This window comes from Rhinoderma darwinii, chromosome 3, assembly GCF_050947455.1.
Source record: "Rhinoderma darwinii isolate aRhiDar2 chromosome 3, aRhiDar2.hap1, whole genome shotgun sequence".
NCBI classification, from domain to species: domain Eukaryota; kingdom Metazoa; phylum Chordata; class Amphibia; order Anura; family Rhinodermatidae; genus Rhinoderma; species Rhinoderma darwinii.
In genome coordinates, this window is record NC_134689.1 from 47,738,866 (window position 1) to 47,761,692 (window position 22,827).

At 40.2% G+C, this 22,827-nt stretch overlaps 1 protein-coding gene across 3 annotated transcripts in view; it reads right to left on the reverse strand.

The window, feature by feature from the left end:
• Nucleotides 1-22,827, reverse strand: part of JADE2 (jade family PHD finger 2) — a 404,193-nt gene that overhangs the window by 11,879 nt on the left and 369,487 nt on the right. The window lies entirely within an intron of this gene.

Consider the following 22,827-nt stretch of genomic DNA (forward strand, 5'->3'; position numbering starts at 1 on the left):
TATTGTGAATATCCTTGTAATGTGAAGCAAAACTATCAATTTACACAGTGATATGAACAAGCCTTCCTTTTTATCCCATTCCTGTTAATTGAGGCATCTTTCATATTAAATGAAGAAAGTGTTTGTTGTCCTAAAAAAAAAATAGAAACCGTCAATGAATCAGATAAAAGCTCACCTGCTCTAAAGGATTCTCCCACCAGACGGCAAGTGTTAAAACTCTTCTACATGGGCCAATTATCGAGGTGAATGAGCGTTTGTGAGAATGCTAGTTCCTGATTATTGGCCCGTGTAAACAGGGCAGCGATCAGTCGATCAACGAGCTCGTTCGTTTCACCTTTTATGGTATAAAATGCTTGTCGGCAGCACATCTCCCTGTGTAAACAATACGTGTGTAAACCCAACAAGATGCAAATGTTTGGGAACAAACGATTATATTAACCATCGTTTGTCCCCATATTCCCGATCGTTGCTCTGTTTAAACGGAGCCAATGAGTGCTGATCGACATGCTGTATTGTAGGTCAGTGCTTGTTTAATGGGCAGAATATCTGCCTGTGTAAAAAGAAATTAAGCAACCCTGTATAACTCAATAAAATAACTCTTGTAAATCTAAAAAAACCTCCCTTTTTGTTGCGTCATTTTGGTATGTCATGTCTAGAATACTCACGGCTGCCCTTGACCAGCACAAAATATCCCTCTTTATACCTACTCAGGGTAAAACCCATGAACCCCACATTCGCTTAATTTAAACTAACACAATATTTAATACATATTCTATGGAACTGGAGATCACCAAATTTATCTAAAGCAGCTGTTATTAATCGAATACTTATTTTTGAAAAAAAAATAGATGTACCATACAGATTTTACAGAATATTTTGAGCAGCTATGGCAGCCGTAAATTGGCTTTACAAATATTCCTGATATGCAGTATTACCTTTCCTTTTATTAAATCTCTCTTAGTATTTTAGATATTCATAATTCGCTTCCTAAAGAGAAACAATTGAACTCACGGACCCATGACCCCTTTCAACATATCCTTTATTTAGTCTATTATCATCTATTGACTACCTCCCTTTTGTATTTGCATTTGTATTCGACTTTTATACAAATTTTGGCCAATTATTTGTTCAGGAGTGTGAGGAATAGACTTGATCTATTTTACTGTACTTTTATGTATTTACACTTGGCAATACTACAATAAAAACTTTTGAAAAAAAAAAAATTAGAAACCACATAAACAAATACATTGGAGGGAATTGATCAATTGTTATACGACACTTGACCCATTTATGTCGCTCCGGTAACTATTCAAAAAATGTGGGAAGAACTTAGTGGAAGAGGCGGAGTTATCTGCCGCCTGACGAATTTACTATAATTTACGTTAGAAACTGGCATAAGTTATAGGGGTGCACATCTTAATAAATTGGCTTTGTCTTATTCCTGCAGGCTTTAAACTAAGACTGGCGTATGAAACTCCAGTATTAGTAAATCTAGCCCAGTATGTTTAAACGTATCAACATCTTGATAAAATTGAATGAGATATGCTAATCTAGTATACAACAAATTGTGAAATTGGCCTCATTCACGTGGCCTGTACGCCGGCTCAAAGAATCCCTATGGCTTCATACGGCGCTGTATTATGGAGACATTCGTCATACGACATCCGAAAAGTATGCCACAAGCAAACCTCTGTAAGCAATCAGGGACATATGGAGGCAAAATATTGTCCGATATACTACTATCGGTGCTGTATTTTGGCACCATACAGCCCGAAGCTTGTACAGAGCTGTAATACGCCTGTGTGCATGATCCTTAAATGAGAAAAAAAATAAATAGTGAACTTCTTAATTACTGAGTAATGTCATTATTTATTAATTTCTAATAAACTCTGCCTCCCCCTGCATTGTTTTCAAAGTGTTCCCATTAAACTTATACCACGAACGGCTGCCTGCCCCATTACTGAAGTCAAAATAAGCATGCTTCCAGTTAAGGGAAGGTAGGCCATAAGGACATCATGTAGGGTGAGACCCCTACTTGGGATGCCCCTTTAGTCCTGCTCTTAGGCACATATATACGTATTAAATTATTAATTTTACATTTCCCCTACATGCCAACATAAAAAAAATTTTTTTATAAACGCTTTCCGTATTATCCTGAACATGCATGTCATGAGAAGGGTCCCCTTCCCGTATCCCGACATGAATGTACATGATGGCTGTGTTCCCGCTAAAATTGGCAGGTTCGGAGAAACCTCAGATCCTGGCCATTTAACCCCTTAAACGACAATGTCCCAGATCTGCCATGACTGTATGCTTATAAGCAATGGCGGATCATCATATGGGCGGTTCGGGCGGCCGATCGGGGCCCGAGGCTCCCATGGCCACCCGAACCGCACATAATCTTAAAAAACTATGATCCCGCTTCCAACTGAAACTGCGTCCGCAGGACGCAGATTCAGTTGGGTTGAAAGCTGGAGCCTCGCTCCAGCATTCACTCTGCCATGAGCGGCTCGGCGTAGGCAGGCGCGATGTAGTGACATCATCGCGCCTGTCTGCACCAAGTCACTCACAGGACAGTGCAGAGGAGGAGAAGCATCCTCCACCCATCGTGGGAATGGGAATAGGTAAGTAATTATGTTATTATTTTTCTATTTGGTACATACACATTATACTGTATAGGACAGCTAAGGGGAACATTATACTGTATGGGGCAGCTATGGGGGACATTATACTGAGCAATTACAAGAGCTGCAGGTCCAAGGGGGGAAGGCCGCTGTGTAGCACTATATACAAGTGGGGATTGATGTATAGCACTGTATAGAAGGGGGAGCGCTGTGTATCACTATATCTAAGGGGGGAATGCTGTGTAGCACTATATACAAGGGGGGGGGCTTTGTAGCACTATATACAAGGGGGGGATTTGTGGCACTATATACAAGAGAGGGGGGGCTGTGTGACGCCATTTACAGCAGTCTGTGTGTAGCGCTATCTACAGGGGGTAGTATGGCGCTATTTAAAGAGGAGGGCTGTGTAGCGCTATTTACAGGGGTCTGTGTGTAGCGCTATCTACACGGGGGCAGTGTGTGGCTCTATCTACAGGGGTCTGTGTGTGAAGCTATCTACAGGGGGCTGTGTGTGTGTGGTGCTCTCTACAGGGGATCAGTGTGGCGCTATCTACATGGGGCTGTGTGTGACTATCTACAGGGGCTGCGTGTGATGCTATCAGCAGGGGTGGTGTGGCGCTATCTGCAGAGGGGTGTGTGGCGCTATCTGCAAAGGGTTGTGTGCAGCGCTATCTATAGGTAGGGCTGTGTGTAATGCTATCTACAGGGGGATGTGTGTGGCGCTACCCACAGGGGGGGTGGTGCTTTCCCCAGGGGGATGTGTGCGGCGCTCTCTACAGGGGGGGTGTGGCGCTATCTATAGGGGGGGTGTGTGTGGCGCATTGTACAGGGGTATGTGTGTGTGATGCTATCTACAGGGGCTGTCTGTGGCACTATGTTCAGGGGGCTGTGTGTGGCACTATCTACAGGGGCTGTGTGTATGTGGTGCTTTACTTTACAGTGTTTGACACAATTTACCTTCAGGGGTACAGTTTATGGTGCTATAATATTTAGAGGCACAGCGTTTGGTACTGTTCTATTCAGGGGCGCAGTGTTTGGTGCTATTATATTTAGGGGCACAGTGTGTGGCACCATCATAATTTTATCTTTGTTTATAGGTGTGGAAATGTTGGAAAAGTGAGCAGCCAAAGACATCTGAGTGCAAAATTGTGCAGAAATAGGTCATGGCCGGGAGAAGTCGTCATGAAGTCTGGACCGGATGGAGTAGAAAAAAGGAAATAAACGACGTCGTCACCTGTGAGTCACTAGATTTATAGAGAATCTGTCATCTCTCCCGACATGTTTATTATAGGAAATCCTTGTATTTCACAAAAAGTCTTTGTGCAGTCCAGGACTAATAGACAAATTAGTGTACTGTCAGCGATGGTTGGAGACTGTCAGTATGTGGGGACACAGCCTTTTGACAAGGGGAGTCATAACACCTATTTGTAAATGTCTGGAAAAAAGAAAGTGTTAACAATAGTTACAGGGCGGCGGTGGAGAAGGGGGGCCCAACTTTGGGTAATAGCCCAGGGCCTATGGTCTACTTAATCCGCCACTGCCTATAAGGCTGTGCCAGAGGAATGTCCTAACAGACTGCCTTTCAGTTTTACACTGAAAGGCAGTAATGCTTTGGTTTACCAAAGAATTATATAAGCGATCAAAAGATTCAATTGTGAAGTCCTCTGATGGGTCTAAAAAAAAAAATCCAATACAGTTAAAGTGTACAAAAAAAATAAATAGAAAAAATATGGTATTGCCGCTGTCGTAACGACAGAACCAATAAAGCTAACATAACATGTTATTTAAATTGCAAGGTAAACATGGTACAAAACGTAATTTAATTTAAGTTAAATCAATAAGTCCCATGTACCCCAAAATGGTACCAATGAAAATTACATCTCATCCCGAAGAAAACAAGCCCAAATATGGCTATATCACAGAGAAATACAAACATGATGGCTCTTTGAATGTTATGATGTAAAAACATATTATTTTTGTTTAACCCCTTCCCGCTATTTGGCGTGACTGTACGTCCTGATTAACAGTGCATTCCCACAATAGGGCGTACAGTCACGCCCTGTAGATGAAGCAGGCACAGGAGCTGTGCACGCTTCATTTTCAGCGGGTATCAGCTGTAATATACAGCTGACATTCCACTGCAACGGCCGTGGATCGCCGCCATTTAACGCCTTAAATGCGACAGTCAATAGTGACCACCACATCTAAGTGATTTGACAGAGGGAGGAGGCTCCCTCTGTACCTTACCGGACACCCCCGTGAGAGACCGCAGGTGCCGATGGTTGATATGGCAAAAAGGAAGCCTATCAACGGCTTCCTGGTTGGCCAGGTACGGAAGCCTACTAGGTCTTGTGGGGTGTAGTTTCCAAAATGGGGTCTTTTTTGAAGGGTTTCCTTTGTTTTGGCACCACAAGACCTCCCTAATCTGTTATGGTGCCTAAAGTATAATCTAATAAAAAGAAGGCCCCAAAATCTACTAGGTGCTCCTTTGGCCTGTGTTTTAGTCCAGTAGCATACTAGGGCCATATGTGGGATATTTCTAAAAACTGCAGAATCCGGGCAATAAATATTGTGTTACAGAAAAAACTTGATTTAAATTGAATTTCTGCAAAAAAAGTGAAATTTGTAAATTTCACTTCCATATTGCTTCAATTCCTGTGAAACGCCTAAAGGGTTAAAGTTTTTTTTATAAATGCGGTTTTGAATACTTTTGTGCAGTCTTTAAAATCGTTTTTTTGGGGGGTTTCCCAAACTATAGACCACTCAAAGCTATTTCAGAACTGAACTGGACCCTATAGAAATAGGCTTTTGAAATTTTCTTGAAAATGTGGGAAATTGCTGCTAAACTTATAAGCCTTGTAACGTCCTAGAAAAATTAAATGTTCAAAAAATGATGCAAACAAAGTAGACATATGGGAAATGTTAATTAGTAACTATTTTGTGTGGTATAACCATCTGCTTACAAGCAGATACATTTAAATATTTGCAAACTTTCTCAAAATGTTGGTGTTTTTCACAAATAAATATTGAATTTATTGACATGCGCAGTGAAGAGAGGTGTACAGTCCTCGGAATTATGTGTGCATCCGGTCTGATGCTGCTGGTTCTGTATGTACGTAGTCGTCTTCTTCTCTAGTAGATTAACCCTTTACAAACAACTGTCTTTCTCTAGGGGATTAACATCACAACCAGCGGTCTCATTCTCTTCCTCTAGCAGATTAACCCTTTACAAGTAGCTGTATTCCTCATTCTCTTATTACACGGCTGATAAATAACAATTTTCTGCATGATGTTTTGGCTCCTGATTAGAGGTGAGAAAAAGTTTCACCCAATCTGTGTTTCGCTGATTCATCACCTATCATAAGGCAGTGGGGAATTAATTCACCAAATTTAAGATCCGGTTTTGGTAAATTTATGAGTAAAATATGGAAGTAAAAAAAACAAAACGTTGAAACAAGCGAACTGACTGACTCACTCCTAAACAGATCTGAGTACAAAGTAGCACTTTGCCATTCAGATGGCGTATAGGATCAGCTCCTCCCCCTCCCTGTTGGTACCTCTGAGAGGAGAAAATCTCAGGAGAATTGGACTTCCCTCAATTGTTTTTTTCCATCAGTACTTTCCCAGAGAATGAATGGAGTGGTAGTGCACTGCTGAGCGATTTCTGCCAATCCCATAAAGAATGAACAGAGCGGTGGTGCGCATCCTTGTTCTCATTATCGAGTCCCAGCGGTCAGACCCCCAGCAGTCATACATTTATAACCTATCATGTAGATAGGTGATAAATGATGTTCGTTGGACAACCCTTATAAATAAGAGAACCCAGACTGCTCTAGTGTTAAAGAGTACTTATTTGTCATCACAGCATGTTTTTTTTTACCGCTACCCTTCGGGGAGAGGATTTTCCTCCCCAATGATTGTTCCCGGATAGAAACGTCTATCCGATACTTGGAATGATTTTAAGCCACCAATGGTTCATTGGCGGTTTGAAAAATTGTCCATTGTAAACAGGCCATGTGGAGCGATTATATTCCCCTACCCAATTCATCGTAACATGCAACTTCTGCAGGCATGCCACGCCTGAAATGCATTGAACTGAAGGAGTATATAAACTTTTACAAAGAATACAAATTGTATTTGAACCAAAAACCATAAAAATACCACTGCATACCAACGATTTTGGGATACTAATTTCTCCATTAGCAACCAAAAGTATTTTGTAAACATTAACAATAGGCATGCCATTTCTCTGAATTGTCTTTTATTATTTCCATTGTACAATGTTGAGATACTAGAAATTATCTGCTTTGTTTTCTTTGAAACATAAAAAATGTAAATAGAAAAATGACACTGCCGCTTGGCATTTTTCATTCGGCAATTCTCCGCTTGTTTAATTTGCTTTTATTAGCAGAGGCGCAACTTGAAGCTCCTGGTCCCAAATGCAAAATCTGTAACAGAACCACCCCCCCCCCCCCCGTCTACCAAGTGACGTTCATAATACTGAAGTCAAATTATGTGGCAGACGGGAGGAACTTCTAACCTTATAACTGCGCTCCTGATTTATTTTAGTGCTTGGCTGTAAATTAAAGTAGGCCATACACTTTCAATAGCTATTCCTAATGAACTCCCCATAGACATGTACACTCTGAGCGTGCACGTATTTCCAAGGACTAAGTGGCTTATCTCTCCTGAGAACGCAGGGACTGGGCATTGAAATTCGACATGCCCGATCCTTCTTTTCCCCAACATCTGTCGGGAAAGAATCTATAGTAAGAAAGACTTACATAACCTACATTTTTTTCTACTGATATTAACAGAACACTTATGAAAACTTATACAGTTGTACTTACATTCATGACACAAGTAATAAAAAGCCAAGGATTTCACACAATTCTTTCTGGAGCATTACAGGAACCTCAATCTGTAATAATTCCTCAAATATTTAGCGAAGTATACGAAAATAAATAATCGTATATCATGACAGTCCAGACAAGCAGAGGAAGTGCTGGCTTCATATGAACCGTATAACTACAAGTCTACAAAGGGGAAAAATCATTAACTGAAGCCTAAATCCTATCCAAGTATATGGTTTATAGTCCCAGTGTGAGAAGCTGATATGTCCAATGTTTCCCTTGATATACTCAATTTCAGTACTAGTAACCGTTGGCAAAGTGCAGGAGATAATAGAAAGAACATGCGTTACATGTAAACTGGAGCCAAGTGGTTGACTTGTCTTGGCTTAACTTTGTATTTCTGGGCAGGTCATTGGCCTAATTTCAATATGCTGTGAATTTGTCTGCATATTACCAATGAAACCAGAAACCTTATTTAACTTAATGGGACTTTTAACTGGATGGTGCATTAGACTTCCTGAGAAAAGGAATATAACTTTAACAGTTTTCTGAAAAGCTACAGATTTTTGGTAATAAATCTATATGTGCATCTCGCTATGATGAGTGATCTTGAAAAATAAAAAACAAAAAGAAAGGTTATGTAAAAAAATGCAGAATGTTAGTAATGGCTTTAAAAAATAATAATAAAAATAAATAAATAATATATATATAAATATATATATATACACACACACACACACACACACACACACACACACACTAGTCCTTCTTAATGAATTAGAAGATCATCAAAAAGTTAAATTATTTCGGTCATACAATTCAAAAAGTGAAACTCATATATTATATAGATTCATTATACACAGAGTGATCTATTTCCAGCATTTTTTTATTTTAATGTTGATGATTATGGCTAATAGTTAATGAAAACCAAAAATTTAGTCTCTCAGAAAACTGGATTATATAAGCCCAATTAAAAAAAATATTTTTAATATGGAAATGTTGACTTACTGAAAAGTCTGTACAGTATATGCCCTCATTACTTGGTCGGTGCTCCTTTTGCATGAATTACTGCATCAATGCGGCGTGGCATGGAGGAGATCAGCCTGTGGCACTGCTGAGGTGGTAGGGAAGTCCAGGTTGCTTTGATAGCGGCCTTCACCTGTCTCTCATCTTCCTCTTGACAATACCCCATAGATTCTCTATGGGGTTTAGGTCAGGAGAGTTTTCTGGCCAATCAAGCACATTGATACTGTGGTTATTAAACCAGGTATTGGTACTTTTGGCAGTGTGGGCAGGTGCCAAGTCCTGCTGGAAAATGAAATCAGCAACTTTATAAAGCTTGTCAGCAGAGGGAAGCATGAAGTGCTCTAAAATGTCCTGGTAGATGGCTGCGATGGACTTGATATAACACATTGGACCAAGACCAGCCGATGACATGGCTCCCCAAACTACCACTGACTGTAGAAACTTCACACGGGACTGCAAGCAACTTGGATTGATGCCTCTCCACTCTTCCTCCAGACTCTGGGTCCTTGATTTCCAAATGAAATGCAAAGTTTAATTTAATCTGAAAACGGGACCACTGAGCAACAGACCAGTCCTTATTCTCCTTAGCCCAGGTAAGACGCTTCTGACGTTGTTTCAAGGAATGCAACATTTGTACGCCATGTCCTGGATATGTCTGTGTGGGGAGGCTCTTGAAGCAGTGACTCCAGCCGCAGTCCACTCCTTGTGAATTTCCCCCAGATTCTTGAATGGCCTTTTCTTGCCAATCCTTTCAAGGCTGCGGTTATCCCTGTTGCTTGTGCACCTTTTTCTACCATACTTTTTTCCTTCCTTTCAACTTGCCATTAATATGCTTGGATACAGCACTCTGTGAACAGCCAGCTTCTTTAGCAATGTCCTTTTGTGGCTTACCCTCCTTGTGGAGGGTGCCAATGACTGTTTTCTGGACAACTGTGTAGTCCGCAGTCTTCCCCATGATTGTGAAGCCTACTGAACCAGACTGTTGGACCATTTAAAGGCTTTGGAAACCTTTGCAGGTGTTTTTTGTTGATAAGCTGATTAGAGTGTGACACCATGAGACGACAATCTTCAACTTTTACCAAATATTCTAACTTTCTGAGAGACTAAATTTTAGGTCTTCATTAACTGTTACCATAATCATCAACATTAAAAGAAAAAATGCTGGAAATAGATCACTCTGTGTGTAATGAATCTATATAATATAGGAGTTTCACTTTTTGAATTGAATTACTGAAATAAATTAACTTTTTGATATTCTAATTAATTGAGAAGGACTATATCTATGTATAGATATATTATATAGAAAGGCTCTAGTAGACAGAGCGGAAACGTTGCACTGAGGGCAATAAAGTACCCTTAATTTTTTTATCTTAAATTCTACGGAGTGCTGCCTATTTTTTGATTACTACAAATATATATATATATATATATATAATTTTTTTTTTACATTGAAGCTGGCTTGGCATTTAGCTGATCAATGCAGGTCAGGAGCTGCAGTCAGCCATCAATAACTGTAAGTCCACATTAGTGGATAAAATTACATAGTTACATTGAGGTTTACGGGCGTGTCTTTTTTTCAACCGTACAAAGGGGCCGTGAAGGTAGAGATACATTTTCTAACTTTGTTTCCCCCTATTAAAGGGAAGGTGCCACGAAATTTATATGTTATTGCTTTTAGTATGTCATTAAAATACATTTTATTTATTTGTGTTTTTGTGTTGTACTTTTTTCTTTCTTTTACTTCTCGATGGGGGCTGCCATTTTTTTTTCATCTCTGTATGTGTCGATTAACGACACATACAGAGATGGAATACGGCACATACATCCCCATAGAGAATGCGAACGGGAACCGTTCCATTCACTATAGCGTACGCCGTCTGTGTGGGAACTGTCCAAAAGGAAGATCTTCGGCACAACGACATCCGGCGCCATTTTCATGTGGACCGGAAGCAGCGGCCGGACAGTAAGATGACTACTTCCGGTCGCGGCTTCCATCCATATGTTCAGAAGCAAGGACTAAGAGCGGAGGGAGCGACAGCGGCGGCGGCAGGAGCAGGTAAGTTATGTTTGTGTATGAGATGTGTGTGTATGTTCGTGTTATACTGTCTGATTACCACTGTATCTAATCCTCCTACACTGTGCATTCGCTCAAAAAACTGTCGGCACACAGTGTAGGAGGTTTGAACATTCAACCCCCTCCTTTCACTAGCCAGGATAAAGGAGGGGGGATTTTTTGAGGACACTAGAGCGAGTGTGTCTTCTCCAATTTTGCAGCATAAAGCAATGAGGTTGCTTTACCACATGCCAATGCTGCAATTTTGGGAATTGCTCCCTCTAGTGACCAGCACATGGAAATGTTATAAATTAGAATCTAATTTATAATATTTCCTGACTTGTGAAAAAATTGAAAAAATTAGAACAATGTGTAATCATTTATATACTAACAGTTTAACAAAACAAAAAAAAAAATTTCTAGCGACACATTCCCTTTCACATTCAGACAATTATACCACCCAAAATAGTTACTAATTCACATTTCCCATATGTCTACTTTAGATTGGCATCGTTTTTTGAACATTCTTTTATTTTTCTTGGACGTTACAAGGCTTAGAACATAAACAGCAATTTCTCATATTTTTAAGAAAATTTCAAAAGCCTTTTTTTAAGGTACCTCTTCAGTTCTGAAGTGGCATTGAGGGGCCTATGTATTAGAAACACTGATAAAACACCCCATTTTAAAAACTAGACCCCTCAAAGTATTCAAAACAGCATTTAGAAAGTTTTTTAACCCTTCAGGCATTTCACAGGAATTAAAGCAAAGTGGAGGTGAAATTTGCAAATTTCATTTTTCTTGCTGAATTTCAATTTTATTAAAAAAAAATTCTGCAACACAGAAGGTTTTACCAGAGAAACACTACTAAATATGTATTGTCCAGATTCTGAAGTTTTTAGAAATGTCCCACACATGGCTCTACTGCGCTCGTGGACTAAAACACAAGCCCTAGAAGAAAAGAAGCACCTAGTGCATTTTGAGGCCTCTTTTTTATTAGGGTATGTTCACACGACAGCGTCCGTAACGGCTGACATTACGGGGATGTTTCCGCCTGAAAACATCCCCGTAATTTCAGCCGTAACGGCATGTGCAGGCGCTTGAACGCCGCGTCCATTACGGACGTAATTGGCGCTGCTATTCATTGGAGTCAATGAATAACGGCTCCAATTAGGGCCAAAGAAGTGACAGGTCACTTCTTTGACGCGGGCGTCTATTTACGCGCTGTCATTTGACAGCGCGCGTAAATATACGCCTCGTATGAACAGACAAACGTCTGCCCATTGCTTTCAATGGGCAGATGTTTGTCAACGCTATTGAGGCGCTATTTTCGGACGTAATTCGGGGCAAAAACGCCCGAATTACGTCCGGAATTAGTGCGTGTGAACATACCCTTAGAATATATTTTAGGCAGCATGCCAGGTTTGAAAAGGTGTTGAGGTGCCAAAAGAGTAGGAATCCCCCAATAGTGACCCCATTTTAGAAACTGCACGCCTCAAGGAATTCATTTATGGTTGTTGTTACCATTTTGACCGCACAGTTTTTTTACAGCACCTATTTGAATTGGGCTGTTAAATGAAAAAAAAAATAATTTTTTCCAATAAGATGTCATTTTTTATCAAAATTTCTTATTTTCACAGGGAACAAAATACCCCATTTTGTTGCTCAATTTGTCCTTAGTGCGGCCATACCCCATTTGTGGTGATAAACTGCTGTTTGGGCCCATGGGAGGGCTCAGAAGGAAAGGAGCGCTATGTGTTTGTTGGAGTCCAGATTTTGCTGGATTGGTTTTCGGGTGCCATGTCGCATTTGCAGAGCCCCAGAGGTATCAAAGCAATGGAAACCAACCATAAATGACCCCATTTTGGAAACTACACCACTCAAGGAATTTATTTATGGGTTTTATGACCATTTTGACCCCATTGTTTTTTCACAGAACTTATTTGAATTGGGCTGGGAATTAAAACAAAATAAATTTTTTCCAATAATATGTAGTTTTGGCTGAAAATTTCTTATTTTCACAAGAAACAAAATACCCCATTCTTTTGCACAATTTGTTCTGAGTGCCGCAATACCCCATTTGTGGTGATAAACGGCCGTTTGGGCCAGAAGGAAAGGACCACCATTTGGCCTACTGGGGATTTTCTGGTGCGAAGTCATGTATGTAGAAGCCCCTGAGGTACCAGTACAGTTGAAACCCGCAAGAAGTGACCCCGTTTTAAAAACTACACCCTTAAGGCATTCATCTAGAGGTGTAGTGAGCATTTTGACCGGAGACATACACCCCATAAACTGTAATGTGGGTTCTCCTGGGTACGGCAATACCCTACATGTGGCTGTTATCAGCTGCCTGGGCACACAGCAGGGCCCAGAGGGGAAAGACGAGGGTGGATAAGCTGTGCGGAGTACATCAGGGTAAGTAAAATTGGGGTAAATTATAAACCAAGGGATGTATGATAAATTTTAAAATACTCTTTCATACAGAGCTCTGGTTTTTCGGGACACGTGTCACATTGATATATTGTGTCCTCCCTTATCCCCCCTCTTATAGCAGATTTTGCACCACTTTTGACTTTTTCTCTTTTTGCCAGTTTGGGGAACTTCTCCTGGAAAGTGTTGCCCTGGTACGATGCGTGTGGCCTCGCTTCCAGAAGTACTGGCTGCCCCCCCCCCTTCTTGATCCCTAAAGATTAGGTCGTTGATAATCACCTCTTGAAATTCCAGGAAAGTTCCCGTCTGGCCTGTACATCGACGTAGCACGTACACATTGTACAATGCCATCAGTGTGATGTGCACGGCCAGCTTCTTATACCACACCGCATGGCGCTGTAGGGCTTCAGGACTTGATCTGACGAGTCCACCCCTCCCATGTACCTATTGTAGTCCAGGATGCAGTCTGGTTTGGGGGTCTCTGTACTGGTACCTCGTACTGGTACATGGGTACTGGTGTGGCCATGTATTGTTGTCAATACAAGGACATCTCTCTTGACACACAATATGTTGCTGCTAGAATGTGCCCTGCTCTCACCCCTTCTGAGTGTTTGCCCAAGCAGAGTTTTAGGGAGGCCTCTCAGATTTCTTCTAGCAGTGCCGCATGCCGCAGGACTGGAAGTGAGGCAGTTGAAGAGTGGGACGCTGGTATAAAAACTATCCAGGTAGAGGTGGTGACCCTGGTCCAGCAGTGGGTGCACCAAATCCCACACAATTTTTGCATTAACTCCCAGTAAGTGTGGGCATTCTGGGGGCTGAATGCTGGTGTCCTTCCCTTCATATATCCTAAATCTGTAGGTATACCCTGATGCACTTAGCTTATACATCTTCACGCCATACCTTGCCCTCTTACCCGGCAGGTACTCGCGGAATTGAACCCTCCCTTTAAAATGTACCAAGGTCTCATCAATAGAAATACACTTCTCGGGGGTGTATGCTTGGGAAAACCGGGCACTGAAACGGTCTCCTTTTATACAAACGGTCAAAACTGGGGTCATCTCGGTGTGGGCACGGCTCATTATCAGTATAATATAAGAAGCAAAGTATTGCCTAATTTTTTTTTTTTTTTTAGGTTACAGTTCAGTTCTGAAGTTGCTTTGAGGGGCCCATATATTAGAAACCCCTATCAAACACCCCATTTTAGAAACTAGACCCCTCAAAGTATTCACAACAGCATTTAGAAAGTTTATGAACCCTTTAGGTGTTTCACAGAAATTTAGAGTAGAGGTGAAATTTAAATTTATTTTTTTTGTCAGAAAATCCTCTTTATACCATTTTTTTTATAACACAAAAGGTTTTATCAGAGAAACGCAACGTAATACTTATTACCCAGATTCTGCAGTTTTGAGAAATATCCCACATGTGGCCCTAGTGCGGTAATGGACTGAAGCACCGGCCTCCGAAGCAAAGGCGCACCTAGTGGATTTTGAGGCCTCTTTTTTATTAGGCACCATGTCAGGTTTGAAGAGGTCTTGTGGTGCCAAAACAGTGGAAACTACCCAAAAGTGACCCCATTTTGGAAACGAGACCCCTTGAGGAATTCATTGTAGTTTTCTTGGGGTGCATGCGGCTTTTTGATCAGTTTTTATTCTATTTTTAGGTGGCGTGGTGACTAAAAAACAGCAATTCTACTATTGTTTTTTTATTCTATTTTTTTTACAGCGTTCACCGTGGGTTATAAATGAAATATTCACTTTATTCTGCGGGGCGATACGATTACGGCGATACCATATGTTTATAGTTTTTTTTATGTCTTATGGCGTTTGCACAATAAAATACGTTTTGTAAAAAATCATTAACTTTTTGTGTTACCATATTCTAAGAGCCAGAACTTTTTTATTTTTCCATCAATAAAGCCGTGCAAGGACTTATTTTTTGCGTAACTAACTGTAGTTTCGATCAGTACCATTTTCAGGTACATGCGACTTTTTGATCTCTTTTTATTCCATTTTTTGGGAGGTGAAGTGACCAAACAATTGTGATTGTGGTACGGTTTATTATTATTTTCTTTTACAACGTTCACCGTGCGGGATAAATAACAAAATAATTTTGTAGTTCAGGCCGGTACGGACACGGCGATACCAATTATGTATAGTTTGTTTGTTTATATATTTTTATTAATAATAAAGGACTGATAAGGTAAAAAGGGTGATTTTTACTTTTAATACTTTTAAAACTTTTATTTTCTTATTTTTACACATCTTTTTTTTACTTTATTACTTTGTCCCACTAGGGACAATTCTAATACACTGCACTACATGCCGAAACGGCCGTTACTCCCGTGACGTACTATTAGGTCATGGAGCGCGAACGATACAGCTACCATGACCTAATAGTACATCCAGGAGCGGGAAGGGGTTAAGCCTAGGAGATGAAGAAAGGCAGCCCTGGGGGCCTTCATCAGGATCGCGTATGCAGCATGGATAAGATTATACAGCAGTAATGAGCAGTGTGGCTGAGAATCCAGCACTGGGGGGAGATATAACACTTACCTGGAAGCTGAAGCGTCTGTGTCTTTCTCTCTGCTCCCCCTCACCTCTCTATAAACTTGTATAGGCAGGCTGTAAAAATACACCCCCCCCCCACTTCCTGCAATTTGTCAATTATGCTCTTTAACTGGGGATGGATTTGCACGACAAAAGGGGGTGGACAGCAGATTACAGAAAGGAAGACACCTAGTGGCAGTAACTTCACACAGAATTTGCATGGATAAAACATCCAAATTTTAAAGTAATTAAATGGCAAAGTTGATCTCTATCTAGTATACTATTAGATTAGCATAAGTTATTTGAAAAGTCAGTGTCCATTTGACACACACACACATATATATATATATATATATATATATATATATATTTTTTTTTTAAATGTGTACTTTTACAAAATAAGTAAAAATTCATTTTAGGCCGCCATATTCTGAGAGGTATATCTTTTTTATTTTTCAGTTGATGGAGTGGTTTGAAGGCTTGTTTTTTGTGAGGAAAGCTGTCGGTGTTTTGGTACCATTTTTGAGAAAATATACAAACTTTTTCATCGCTTTCTATTTAATTTTATTTGGTATGCAAGGTGACCAAAATACAGCTATTATAGCGTTTATATATATATATATATTTTTTTTTATTTTTATTTTTTTTACAGCATTCACCTTAAAGAATAAATAATGTTATAATTCAATAGTATGGATCATTATGGATTCAGTGACGCCAAATTAGTAATTTTTATTGTTTACATTATTTAGTGAGAAAAATAAGAAGAGGGTCTTTTTTTTTTTTTTACTTTTTAATTTTTGGGGGGGGAATTTACTTTTATGTATATACCTAATTCATTGTTATACTTACTAACAATATTTTTTAAGTTTTTAGATGTGCAAGATCAAAGTCACTACATTTTTGGCTCATTAGAGAACAGTTAGGAATCGGTTTCCCTTTTTTCTTTAACTCCTTAATGACCGGGCATGTTTGTACCTTAATGACCAAGCCAGATTTGTCAAATCTGGTATGTCTGACTTTATCAGAGAATAACTCTGTGAAAGTTTTGAATATCCAAGTAATTCTGACATTGTTTTTTCGTCACATGTTGTACTTTATTTTAGTGGTAAAAGTAGACTGATACGATTTGCGGAAATTAATAAAAAAATAGAGAAATTGAAGAAATTTTGTAAAAATTATCATTTTTCCCTATTTTTAACTGCAATATGTCACATATGTACATACATACTGCACAATTTTTTTAATTAAATATATATTTCCATCTCTTTACTCTATTTTGGCAGCACTTTTGAAAAAAAAAATTTTTTTTCCAGCAATTTGGAAGACTTACAAGTTTAGTAATCATTTTATACATTTTGAAGTACATTTTGTTTTCCTGCACCAAGCCAGGTTTTCAGAGGCTCATAGGTGTCAGAATGGTGGAAACCCCCACAAGTGACCCCATTTTGAAAACTACACCCCTTAAGGTATTTATTAAGGGGTGTTGTAAGTATTTTGACCCCACAGTTTTTTTGTAAGAATTCATGCAAAGCAGGCGTAAAAAAATATAATTTCACTTTTTTCATAAAAGTATCACTTTGAAGACCGATTTCTGTGTAAAGTGACCATGAGAATGAAAAAACACACCCCAAAATATATCACCCTGTTTCTCCTGTTTTCAAAAATGCCCCCATTGTGACCCTAATGCATTGCTTGGACACACGACAGGGCCCGAAAGGGAGGGAGCACCCGGAGGCTTTCAGGACTCATATTTTGCTTGAAAATGTTTTAGGCCCTACTGTATATTTGGAGAGGTTTTGAGCTACCAGAGCGATAGAATCTCCCCATAAACGACCCCATTTAGAAAACTAGACCCCATAACGTAATTATTTAGGTATATAGTAATTATTTTGACCCCCCAGTTCTTTGCTAAATTTAATGCATATCAGGTGAAAAAAAAAAGAATTTCACTTTTTTCATAAAAGTATTTGTTTGAAGACCGATTTCTTTGTAAAGCGAACATGAAAATGAAGAAACACACCCCAAAATCTATCACCCTCTTTCTCCTGTTTTCAAAAATACCCACATTGTGGCCCTAATGCGTTGTTTGGACACACGGCAGGGCCCCAAAGGAAGGGAGCACCCGGAGGCTTTCAGGACTCATATTTTGCTTGAAAATGTTTTAGGCCCCACTGTACATTTGGAGAAGCTTTGAGCTGCCAGAACGATAGAAACTGCCCATAAACGACCCCATTTCGAAAACTAGACCCCTTAAGGTATTTATCTAGGGGTATAGTTAGCATTTTGACCACACAGGTTTTTCGTTAAATATATTGGAATTAGTCTGTAAAAATTAAAATGTACTTTTTTCTGAAACAACATAGAAATTTTTATTATTTACAAGGAATAACGAAGAAAATGCACCCCAACATTTGTAAAGCAATGTCTCCCGATTACGACAATACCCCATATGTGGTAATAAACTGCTGTTTGGACCCACAGCAGGGCTCAGAAGGGAAGGAGCGCCATTTGGATTTATGATTTTGCTGGAATGGTTTTCGGTGCCATGTCGCATTTGCAATGCACTGGAGGGACCAAGACAGGGGAAACCCACCAAAAGTGACCACATTTTGGAAAAACCTTCAAGGAATATTTCTAGGGGTATAGTGAGCATTTACACCCCACGGGTCTTTTGCAGAGTTTATTAGAATTAGGGCGCGAAAATTAATATCAAAATTTTTTCCACTAAAATGTTGCATTTTCTCATTTTCACAAGGGATAAAGGAGGAAAAAAACAACCATTTTTTATAAAGCAATTTCTCCCAAGTACGGAAATACCGCACATGTGGTCATACGTTTTTTCATTAGAAATGAATTAACCCTTTCAGGACTGATCCATTTTTTGCTTTCATATTTGAGATTTTCACTCCCCGCTTTCCAAGAGCCATAACTTTTTTATTTTTCCATCAATAGAGTGGTGTGGGGCTTATTTCTTGCGGGAGGAGCTGCAGTTTTTATTGGTACCATTTTGGGGTACATGCGATTTATTTTTTTTTATCACTTTTTGTTCCATTTTTTTGCAATCCTGAGCAAAAAACAGGAATTCTGACACCGTTTTTTAGGTTTTCTTTTTGCGGCGCTCACCGTACGCTATAAATGACATTTTTACTTTATTCTGCGGGTTGGTACGATTACGGCGATACCATATGTATATAGGTTTGGTCCTTTTTTTTAGCGTTTGCACAATAAAATGACTTATTTATAAACAAAAAAAATTCTGTGTCACCATATTCTGAGAGCCATAATTTTTTTATTTTTTAGTCAAAAAAGCTGTGTAAGGGCTTGTTTTTTGCGGGACAGATAGAAGTTTTTATTGGTACTATTTTTGGGAACATGCGACTTTTTGATCACTTTTTATTCTTTATTTTGGGAGGGGTGGTGACCAAAAAAATTGTGATACTGTCGTCGTTTTTTATTGATTTTTTTGGGGGTGTTCATCGTGCGGGGAAAATAACATTACAGTTTTATAGTTGGGGTCGTTACGAACGCGGTGATACCAGATATGTGTACTTTTTTAACGTGTTCATTTTTTTTCTATAATAAAAGTTTTATTATAGGAAAAAAAGCAGTTCATGTTTATATCACTTCTAACTTTTATTTTTACACTTTTTTTAAAACATTTTTATTACTTTTTTAACTTGTCCCACTAGGGGACACTTAGTCTTGCAGCTTTGATCGCTGCTAGAGTACATTACACTACACACGTAGTGTGATGTACTCTAACTGTCATTGTGACGTGACTGTCACACTGACAGGAAGCAGAGGAGGAACGGCCGGAGGCTGTTCCTCCGAGGCTTCCGTACATGGCAACCCGGAGGTCATTATCTGACCTCCGATTGCCGTGCCAAGCATCGGTAGCCCCCACGATCACTTCTTGGGGGCTGCCGATGTGCTTCAAACCACTTAAATGCGGCGACGGCAATCCGTCGCCGCACTTAAGGGGTTAACTGCCGAAAGCAGCGGCGATGGTCCGCTGTCCGGCAAGACTGATGTCTCAGCTGTCTAGGACAGCTGTCAGCGCGGGTCTGTCACTCTGTGTTTACACAGAGTGACAGTTTGAAATGCGGACGAAAATGCACGTCCTGGTGCGGGAACTAGCAGCCGACCAGGACGTGCATTTTCGTCCTTGGTCGTGAAAGGGTTAAAATATTCCATATGCATCTTTTTTTTAATACTTATAATGATGTTGTTTGTGCATTGAATATTAAAGGGGTCTTTCTACGTTCTGACAATTGATATCCACCGGATAGGTCATCAGTATATGATCGGTGCGGGTCTGACACCTGGACCCCGCACCGATCCGCCACTACGGCTGCATCCGGGCACCGGACCATTTTGCCAGAAGCAGCTGGTTCCAGTCAGGGAATAGCGGTCGAGTTGCAGTACAGCAGCTCTGCTCCTATTGAAGTGAATAGGAGCAGAACTGTAGTTCTGCTGAATGGCGATTAGGTAGTGGTCGGAGCCATCTGCTTCCGCCTCCAACTACTGCATACTCTTCCAAACATCCGGTGCACGGAGGCATACGGAGTGGCATATGGGTGCGGGGTCCGGGTGTCGGACATTCACCGATCATATACTGATGACCCTTACGATGGATAGGTCATCAGTTGTCAGAAAGCGGAAAACCCCTTTAAATCTTTATTCATCTTATGGCTTGGGTCCCTGTTACTGGTAACAAAACATTACACTTAGGCACTGTTCACATTACATGTGACATTCATGCAGGTACCTGTGCGGTTCATAAAACCCTAGGGAATTACAGCGTTTAGATTAACACCACTTATCCAGTGACGGAGCTTTGTATGTTTTTTCCTCCCTTACTTTAGTATCCCTTTTTCAGGGTGACATGTCCCTTATTTTCTGGCATTCGCCTCAGATATGGTTTTGGTCATAGGTGCCGCTGACTTAAGGGGATGGCTGTGTTCATTCACAGGCATCACCCATACAGCGGCACAGTAGTTGTGGGCACGATCTCCCTATCTGTGCGATCGTTGTCTTAGCTAATTACCATTTCCCCACAATACAGGCTTTATTCCCCAGTTGCCAGATTCCAACATGTCTTCTTGAGACTTCTTGTCCTTAATACGATGAGCCTTCACAGTTTCCCCTTATTGGGACAGCGCTACACGCTTGCCCTGAACCAAAATGGCGCCGGCGGAACTCCGCTATACTGTGCGCATGCACGTTGTATTGCAGAATGACCAGACCCAGGCAGACCCTCTCTACATTCCCGTATGTGCGCTGTAAGGAGTCTAGGACACCAAGTACATGCTTTCTGATGATATGCCTCATATGGAAACCCTTACTAGTAACTCTGATTGCTGAGTCTTTGCATATTTTTTTTACATGTGCACTTGTAGACTATTATTGATTGTACTTGATGCACCATGGCACTTTCCCTCTTGTATCGGATATGTCTCTCCATACATGTGGATTCATGTTTCATCACGCTTTTATATATAATTGTATTATTACTGCCTTTATTGATGGACATGAATAAATTTGGGATCAACATATCTTATGTTTACTTGAGAAAAGCAGTTGTATCTGCCGAAACGTCGCTTATGGATTAGGCCCTGTTCACACTGAGTTTTTCGCCGCGGTTTTTGCCACAGAAACTGCGGCAAAAGATGGCTGAAATTGCCTCCCATTGATTTCAATGAGAGGTGGAGGCATTTTTTCCCGCAAGCGGAGAAAAACGTTCGCGGGGAAAAGAAGCGAAATGCCCAATCTTGACACGTTTTCCGCCTCAAAAACCCCATTGAAATCAATGGGAGATGGGAAAAACGCAACGAACGGCCATGGCATTTGACGATTTTATGGCAATAAATGCTCACATTTTTTCCTTTGCATGTTTAAGACAGAGGTAAAAGAAAACCGCGTCAAAAAATGCCTGTGGTGCAAAACCACTTAAAAAAAAAAAACGGAGCAGATTTTCTCAGGCAGAATTTTTGAACAGGCCTTAAAGTTCACCATTTTTTCACTTTGATATCCAGGAGTGCTGCTTATTTTTTGTATAGTATAAATTAAAGTTATGGACGCAGTGATGCCAAGTGAGTAATTTTTATTGTTTTACATTATTTTGTGGGAAAAATAAGAAATGGGTCTTTTTTTTTACATGTATATTGCTAAACTTTATTAAACAGATTTTTTTATTCCACAATCTACTGCAATACTTATGACAGGACTTAACACAAGGACCAAGCTGTTAGACCTAGGGGCCTTTATTAGGCCCCCGAATGCCATGACAACCAATCACCCATCCGCTGTCAACGGCTTAGAAGTTGTGTTCGCTATTGACTGCGGCATTTAAGTGGTTAAATGACTGGAATTGGAGCGATCTTCAATTCCGCCCATTAGAGTGAGGTGTCCGCTCTAATACACAGCTGGCACTCGCTGCATACTTCCCCCTCCTGACTATGAGGATATAAATAGTCTACACACCCCTATTAAAATGCCAGGTTTTTGTCATGTCAAAAAATCACTACAAGATGAATCAGTTCAGAACATTTTCCACCTTTTCATGTGACCCATAATCTGTACAATTCCATTGAAATACAAACTGAAATCATTTAGAGGGGAAAAATAAAAATATCAAAAACTACAATAATGTGGTTGCATAAGTGTGAACACTTATAATTGGGAATGTGGTTGTGTTCAGAATTAGCCAATCACATTTAAACTCATGTTAGATAGTAGCCAGTACACAGCTGCCATTGTTTAAAGTGATTCTGAGTAACCCTATAAAAAGTTCAGCTGTTCTATTAGGATTTTCCTGACACTTTCTTTGTTGAATGTGACAGCAAAAGCCATGGTCCGTAAAGAGCTTACAACGCATCAAAGGGATCTGATTGTTGAAAGGCATCAGTCAGGAGAAGGGTATCAAAGAATTTCCGAGGCATTAGATATACCGTGAAACACAGTGAAGACTGTCATCAAGAAGTGGATTACATTAGGCACAACAGTGACAATACCAGGAACTGAATGTCCTCCAAAACTTGATGACTAGACAAGACGAAAATTGGTCCTGGAAGCTACCAAGAGGCCTACAGCAACATTAAAGGAGATGCAGGACATTCTGGCAGGAACTCGTTGTGTAGTGCATGTGAGAACAATCTCCCGTTTTCTTCATAAGTCTGGGCTGTGGGGTAGGGTGGCAAGATGGAAGCCTTTTCTAACGAATAAAAACATCCAAGCCCGGCTATGTTTTGCAAAGATCTACATCAAGTCTGCCAAAAGAATGTGGGAAAATGTGT